The following is an 8,468-nucleotide window of genomic DNA, read 5'->3' on the forward strand; positions in this document are numbered from 1 at the left end:
AGACTGACCTGGGGGAGACCCCAAAGAAATCAAGTACACAAAAAGAAAAGGCTGTGTAATAGATGACAGAGTGTCAAGTATTAGGTTGGTACAAAAGTAATTGCGGTTTTTGCAATCACAGGAGCCACCATAATCACCCAGGAGAGCAGTGGTTAAGAAGGAAGACCAGGCTGGTCAGGATTCAAATCCTGACCACACCACTTAACTAGCTATGGGACCAAGTTACTACATTTTTCTGGACCTCAATTTTCTGATTATAAAATGAGGATAAAAATAGTGCCTACCTCATAGGTTTCCTGATGATTATGTGAGTTAACATACATATAGAGCTTAAAACAATGTCTGGTACAAAGTAAGTCCTCCATAAACCTGGGTTAGTGTTATAATATGATGGTTCAAAACTCTTTCTTTTGCATGCTTATGTGTTCTTGCTGTATTCGTACAAGTTTGATTTGTGGAAATTGTGTTATAGGAATATGTCCCTTTTATGAGTGAGTCACTGTGTTTGGGGGCATTTTATCACCAAGTTCTATTGATCTGCATGTTTTCAGATACTTCCCTACAACATTTTTTTTAAAGGCAGCTGTATATTAATACAATATAAAATATAAAAACCCGGGATGGACGGGTGGCTCAATTGGTTAGAGCACGGGCTCTCAACCACAAGATTGCTGGGTTCGACTCCCGCAAGGGATGGTGGGCTGTGCCCCCTGCAACTAAAAATGGCAACTGGACTTGGAACTGAGCTGCGCCCTTCACAGCTAAGATTGAAAGGACAACAACTTGACTTGGAAAAGTCCCGGAAGTACATGCTGTTCCCCAATGAAGTCCTGTTCCCCTTCCCCAGTAAAATCTTTAAAATAAATATATATATATATATATATATATATATATATATATATATATATATATATATATATATATATCTCCAAGCAACATCATTTCATTGAAAAAGCAGTTATAAAATCTGTGCTTCTATACCTCTATTAGCATTTGATATTCTAATGATAAAAATTCAACCAATCAAAATTCAACCATGCCCAGATCATCCACAGGTCACACACATAGAGGTACTTATAAAGCCAGATTTCAGAACTCAGGCACTGAGTGGTAGAAAGAGTTGTTAAGATCTTGGAACGGAACCTCCTGAGTTCATATTCTGACTTCATCACTTGGGCTACCCTTAATTTATGTAATTCTCGGATTCTTCATCTATAAAGGGAGAATAGCAGATGCCCCCATAGGGTTATTGTGAGGATTACTTATACAAAGTGCCGAGCATTGATGGGCCCTCATAAATGTTAACTACTGTTAGTATTATTCATATACAATGTAGAGCAATTGAAATTCTGAACACTCCCGGCACAGATGTACAAAAGGCCAGTCAAAGGAGGCCAGGAAGGCATAACCTGTTAGAATGAATTAACCATAAGTAAAGAGAGGCCGTGTCCATTGAAAAGTAAGTGGGGGCAGCCAGAGAAGCACAAGGAGCTGGGAGACAAGAAGCGGACAGCGGCCATAGGAACCCTCTCTTAGCCCCAGGTGATGGTATGGTGGCCCACAGACTACAAGGATGTGGTCCACATTCCTTGGCTGTGACTTGATTCCCCAAGCCCTCCTTGCGATGAGAATCTCACCGCCCGTATAGCATAACTTAACCACCTGATATCCCAGGTCTACCACCATCCCAGGCACTCTGTCAGTTGTGAGATTCAGACTTTCAGGGTCCAGTCACCCCAGATAAATGTCAACAGTGTGTCCTCAGACCTTCCAAAGGCCTTTCCAGTAATTTTCTCTCAGAAAATGTTGCCATCTTTTCACATTTCTACAGTATATAAAAGAACAAGTAATTCCAGGTTCTTCCTGATACATGACTCCAGGTCTTTCAACCTTAGGTCCCATTCTCTTTCCATTATGAAAAATATAAGTCTTTCCTATGGCTTGAGCATAACTTCCTTAATCTTATCCTTATTTGAAGACATGTCAAGGGGAGGAGTAGAGAGCCAATTAGTGCCCTAAATCCCAGATGTGTTCTGAAAAAGGACACAGGCTGGTTAACAGTTTTTCTACTGTTTACGTCTAAAACTTAACATGGGCTTCAGTTATAATGCTAATCCATGTCACACTGGCAAATGTGTCTTCTGACAAGCATCTGAAGCCCACATTGAAAGCAAAGCTTGGACTAAAGGAGTGGGCTCGCAGTGACTGCTAGTGGTTGTCTTTTATCATTGCATGGCTGGTAAAACACTTTCTGTGTGGAGGGGTCCATGACTGGTAGAGAAACATGATTAACTGCAACTTCCCACATTCCAAACATGTGATCATTAGACTCAAATGAAGTGTACATTGCTCTACGAAAACGTCCTTCAGATATTAAGAAAGATACATCACTTTAGGAAACCAAACATGAAAACAGAGGACATGTATGAAATTACTTAGGTGAGATTATTCATTTAAAAATACTTTTCATAAGACCTCCATTTAAAGGATAAATCCCTCTGGTGGATTTTAATATTTGATAATACAAAAATTTTACATACGCACATTTTCAGAAACATTGTAGTACACATTCATAGTGTAAACAAACATATCAAACAGAGACTTAGAAAAATGCACGCCCTATGAGTTTTGGGGTTCTGTCTATTTTGCATGTGGCACAGTGCCTAACAAACATAAACCCACTCAATACACGTGTTCAATGGAGCTGAATAGAAGAGTCGTAAAGAAGAGAGATTGATTTTGCAAGCCTCCAAGTTTGACTAAGATGCAGTTTTAGTCGATTAGGGCTGCAATAACAGAATACCACAGACTGCGTGGTTTATAGGCAACAGAAACTTATTTCTCACAGCTTTGGAGGCTGGAAGTCCAAGATCAGGGTACAGACCAGCAGATTCAGTGTCTGGTGAGAGTCCTCCTCCTGGTTCATAGACAGCAATCTTCTGTGTCCTCATGCGGTGGAAGGGACAAGGAGTTCTCTGGGGCATCTTTTAGAGGTACTAATGCCATTCATGAGGGCTCCATCCTTATGATCTACTCAGCTCCCAAAACCCCACCTCCAAGCACCATCACATAGGAGACTAGATTTCAACACGTGAATTTCGGGGGAGACACAAATATTCAGTCCATAGCAGATGGGAATCTGAAGACAAGCTGCAGAAGAAATCAGAAGGTGGGGATTAAAACTGGTCTGGGAGTGGGCAAGAGACAGAGTGAAGTTAATTGTTTGTCTCAGGTACCCACCGGTCGTCCTTAGTATAGTGGAGCCATCTATAATAGAAGGGGTGTATGCCGCTCAGGCCTCAAGCAGAAAACCCTAATCACCTAGAGATGCTGGCATTTATTATAGATCTCCATCAAGAAAAGAGCAGCACCTTCACAAATTACTTCCACATAGAATTTCAAATTCAGCTACTAGGGGAAAAAAATTGCCTTTCAAGGTCCCATTTCTTGGCCTTCATGGTGCAATTATAATACCATTCCTTTAGAAACCTTTTTATTCCCTTCCTTCAACTTGGAGATAAAGCAAAATAATGAAAAGTTTATACCTGGACTGTTAGGTTTGAGTCCTTTCCAGAATGTTTTCTCTCTTCTGCCTTCAAACAGCCAATTCTATTTATCTTTTACTCTACCAGAAGTTTCAGAATACACTGGATGATATCGTGTCTAATTCAACCTATTAAATCATACTCTCTGAAGAACAGTAAAAGTTCTTATTTTCAGCCAAATTGGAGATCACATTTTCTAAAAACATAATAGTAATATAGTATGTAAGGACTGAAAGGAAAAAAGAAGAAAATGAACTAGAAAGCCACACCATTCAATTAGCTTAGAAATTAAGAGCAGCTCTTTCCATTTAGCTACCTAGGACATCAAAATACAGAACAATCTGTCCAACTTTAACTCTTTTGCTAAAAATGCATGAATTATAAAGCGATCAAAACTATCATGTGCCCTCTTGTTATTCATTCAATGCGTAATACTGCTCCATTTAAAAATGGCTAGAAGAGAAACCTATGTCTCAATCCTATCAATCCTTTTCTTTGCTTGTTTCTAACATAAATAATGATTCTACTTTAAGAAATTATCTTGAAGGGAAACATTCTTGGACACCAAGATTCAAGGAAGACATTAGAGCAGGATGGTTAGGGCACTGGGTTGGAATACTGTCTCCATTACTTACTAGTTGTGTGACCTTGGGCAAGTTATTCAATCTTTTTGTTAAGTAACTGTTTAAGTAACCAATATGCCATTTCCTGCCAGTAAAATGGTATTAAAAATAGTAATTATTTCATAATAACCATGTGAATTAAATGCATTGCTATACGTAAAAATCTTGAACAACATAGTAAGGTCTCAATAAATATTAGCTTTTATACCAAAGTAGTTAATCAGTTGTTCGTAAGCCTACTTCAAACCAGAGTAATCTTAACCTTCATATTACACAGCAATGAAATTCAGAAACATTTCATAACCTGGTAGCAGATGGAGAAGAACTTCAAAGGAAAGCAAATGGCATCTTTCCTCTAACTACAGGATAAGGCCTTTTTAACAGCTAAGATATTTTTAGTCACTCCTCTTTTTGCCATTAAGATTTAAAACTAGATATGATTCCTTTTTAATTTCACTGATAATGTGTTTTGCAGAAATTAGCTTGGCCACTGGAGGGCTCTCATAGCCTCTCATTAATGCTATGTAAAAGTGATTCAATAAAAATAACACAAAGAATGAACATTACAAAATACCAATACCATAACTGATACGCTCCTTTTCAAGAGTAATTCAGCAATACATAACAAAAGGGTTTAAAATATGTATATCTTTGATCCAGCTTCTAAAAGTCTAAGAAAATCTATTATTAAAGTGTTCATGTTTTTTCATTTACATTTCAATTAAGTGTTCAATTAACAAGATGATGTGTTCTACGTATTCAATTATGTTGTAAAGATTTTGTTGGGTATCCAATGGACATGCGTCCTATTTGGGAGACCACCTCAGGGATACTGTGGATGCCTGATCATGGCATTGTACACCAGAAGTTAAACATTAATGAATGCCAACTATAATTTTATATATATAATGTGATGGCTCGGTGTGAGGTCGGAGGGATAGTGGATGGGGGGGAGGGGGGTTCACAGTGTGAGGGATATAAATGATGAACGTCTAAGTATTACCTTGTCTTATACACCTGGAACTAATAAATTAAAATAAAATAAAAAATTAAAGAAAATTAAAAAAAGATAATGTGTTCTAAAACACAAATTTTAAAATACAAATTGCTAAATATTATTTCAAAATATCTGTACAGTTGGAGACTGGTTTTGAAATATATAAATGTATTTGGAAAATAAACACAGAAATGTTAATAAGCAATTCCTTTGGGTAATGAGATTGAGTGTTTTTCTCTCTTGTTCTCTATGCATTTTCCCGTTTTCCATAATGAATATGAGTTAATTTTATAATTGGAATTGTTTTCAATAACTAAATTTAAAACATTTTCTATATTTTAAAGCATTCATTATCAAAGAGTCTATAAAAAGTAGTACTCATGTCCCTATACACTGTGTGACCATCCTGATGATTATGTCATTGGCTGTTCTCTTCACCTACAGAACATACTTCAAATGCCTTAGGATCTAAGATCATACAGCCTTTTATTGTACAATTCTCACAGCGCCCTCTCCCCTCCATTGAGCAGTCTCTACCCCAAGCAATATCCACACCCGTCATAATGAACTTCTTGGTAGTTCCTCACAGAAGAATGCCACACTTTCTCATTCCCTATGCTTTCCACCCACCCTTCATCCTTCAGGAAATGACCTTCTCCACCCAGCTACTTTCTAGTCACCCAAAATTAACCCAAGAAGCTCCTATGACAGGACTTTTTTGTGTCTTTTTATAAAGTTCTGATGGGTTCCGGTAGTGCCTTCTGCATCCTTTTATCAAAACATGAATTATCCATATTATACTGTTTATAATCTTGTGAATTGTTTTCAGAAGGTTAGTTCTCAGAAAGTATAATACTGCGTTCATTACTAATCTCCAATCTGTCCTCACGCAGTTCCTTCTGCCTCGCATGCTTTCCAACACAGCCACCGCTCTCCTCTCCCGCCAGCTCAAATCTCTCCAAGGTCTGTTCAGGTGTCATTTGGAACAGGAATACTTCTCACCCTCCAGATTGAGCTATTATATACTTCTCACGCTCCCCTAGCCCTCTGTGAAGAACTTTGCCACACTGCTTTGAAATAATCTGTTCTAGGTGTCTGGGAGTTCGTCAAAGGCAGAAGTTGTGCCTGGCTCGTTCTGGAAAGTCCAGTATCTAGCAGAGTGTCAGTGTCAGGCCAGGGCAAACAGTAATCACTGTCATTGGAGCAAAACACCTTCCCTTAAATGTCCAAACTAAAGTTCTAGCTTTAATGTATAAAACTCCATGGTTTCAACCAAGATCATTTGGAGGGAAATTCTAGTCCTATTCTGTGGTATGCAACCTCTAAGATGACCCCCAGTGATCCCACCTCCTGGTACTCGGTCCTTAGTAGTGCCCTCCCATATTGCTCCAGGGTAAGTCTGTATGAACATCAGCATAGGAGAGAAGCAATGGTGTATCACTTGTAAGGTCAGGTTAAAAAAAGACTGTGGCTAAATAGGAGAGTTGTAAGGAAAATGGTTAATTAGGAAGCTGCAAGCTCTCATTGTCTCAGAAACATCGACATGGGGGAACTGTCAAGACCAACTTTGTAAGACATTGTGAAGATAGCAATTCTATCCAAAGTGATCTGTAGGTTCAGTGCAATCCCTACCAGAATTGCAATGGTGTTTTTTTAAAAATAGAAAAATCCATACTAAAATTTATATGGAATCTCAGGTACCCCAAATAGCCAAAACAATCTTTTAAAAAAAATTTGGAAGACTCACACTTCCTCATTTCAAAACTTACTACAAAGCTATCATAATCAAGTGTGGCGGGGCAGCCGATTAGCTCTGTTGGTTAGAGAGCGGTGCTCTTAACAAGGTTGCCGGTTCAATTCCACATGGGCCACTGTGAGCTGCGCCCTCCACAACTAGATTGAAACAACTACTTGACTTGGAGCTGATGGGTCCTGGAAAAACACACTTAAAATTTAAAAAAAGTTTTTTTAAAAAAAAGTGTGGTATTGGCATAGAAACAGATATATAGACCAGTGAAATAAAACAACCCAGAAATAAACCCTCACATTTTGAACAAAGGTGTCAAAACCATTCAAGAGGATAGTTTTCAACTACAAATGGTGTTAACTGGATAACCACAAGCAAAAGAATGAAATTGGAAACATTACCTTATACCATATACAAAATTAACTCAAAATGGATCAAAGAACTAAATGTAAAAGCTAAAAATATAAAACTCTTAAAAGAAAACATAGGGGGAAAGCTTCATGACATTGAATCTGGCAATGATTTCTTGGATTTGACACCAAAAGCAGATAACAAAAGAAAAAATAAACTGGACTTCCTCAAAATTTAAAACTTTTGTGCATCAAAGGAAAAAAAGTGAAAATATACCCACGGAATGACAGAAAATATTTGCAAATCATGTATCTGATATGCAATTAATATCCAGAACATATAAAGAATTACAATTCAACAAAAAATGGGCAAAGGACTTGAATAGACATTTCTTCAAAGAAGATACACAAATGACCAATAAGTACATGAAAAGGTGTTCTATGTCATTAGTCACGAGGGAAATGCAAATCCAACCACAATGAAATAACACTTCACGTTCATTAGAATGGCTGTTTTCAATAAAATGGAAAACAAGTTTTGGCCAGGATTATTGAAAAATTAGAAAACTTGAGCATTTCTGATGGGAATATAAAATGAAGTAGCTGCTATGACAAAGTTTGGTGATTCCTCAAAAAGTTAAATATAGAATTACCATGATCCAGCAATTCCACTTCTGGGTATAGACCCACAAGAATTAAAAGCAGAGACTTAAACAGGTATTTGTAAACCAATGTTCGTAGTAGCATTTTTGCATTAGCTAAAATGTACAAACAACCCAAAATGTCCATCAACAGATGAATGGATAAACAGAATGTGGAAACTACACCCACACACATAACTGCACCCTTCTAAGAGCTCTTGAGTCATCACACTCAGCTAACCTGCTCCTGGATTTCTGCCTTTTAGATACTATGTGATATTTATTTTAAGCTGCTAAATTTGGGAATAATGTTATACAGTAATAGATAATACCAGAGTTGACGGTACGGGATAACTCTGGTTAAAGTAAGAGTCCAAGTGTCATGAAAAAGAATAATTACCAAACACCTGTATGTTCATCACCTGAAATATTGCATAAAATTTCACATTTTATAAGAAAAAAGGTTTCTCAACTCAATCACTTAGTATGTAATGAATAACAGACTTTAAAATAACAAAAGGAGAAAATGTCAATATCAAGGCACAAGTTGCGCTCACACAGGATA

The sequence above is a fragment of the Rhinolophus hipposideros genome (assembly GCF_964194185.1).
Source record: "Rhinolophus hipposideros genome assembly, chromosome: 2".
Lineage (NCBI taxonomy): Eukaryota > Metazoa > Chordata > Mammalia > Chiroptera > Rhinolophidae > Rhinolophus > Rhinolophus hipposideros.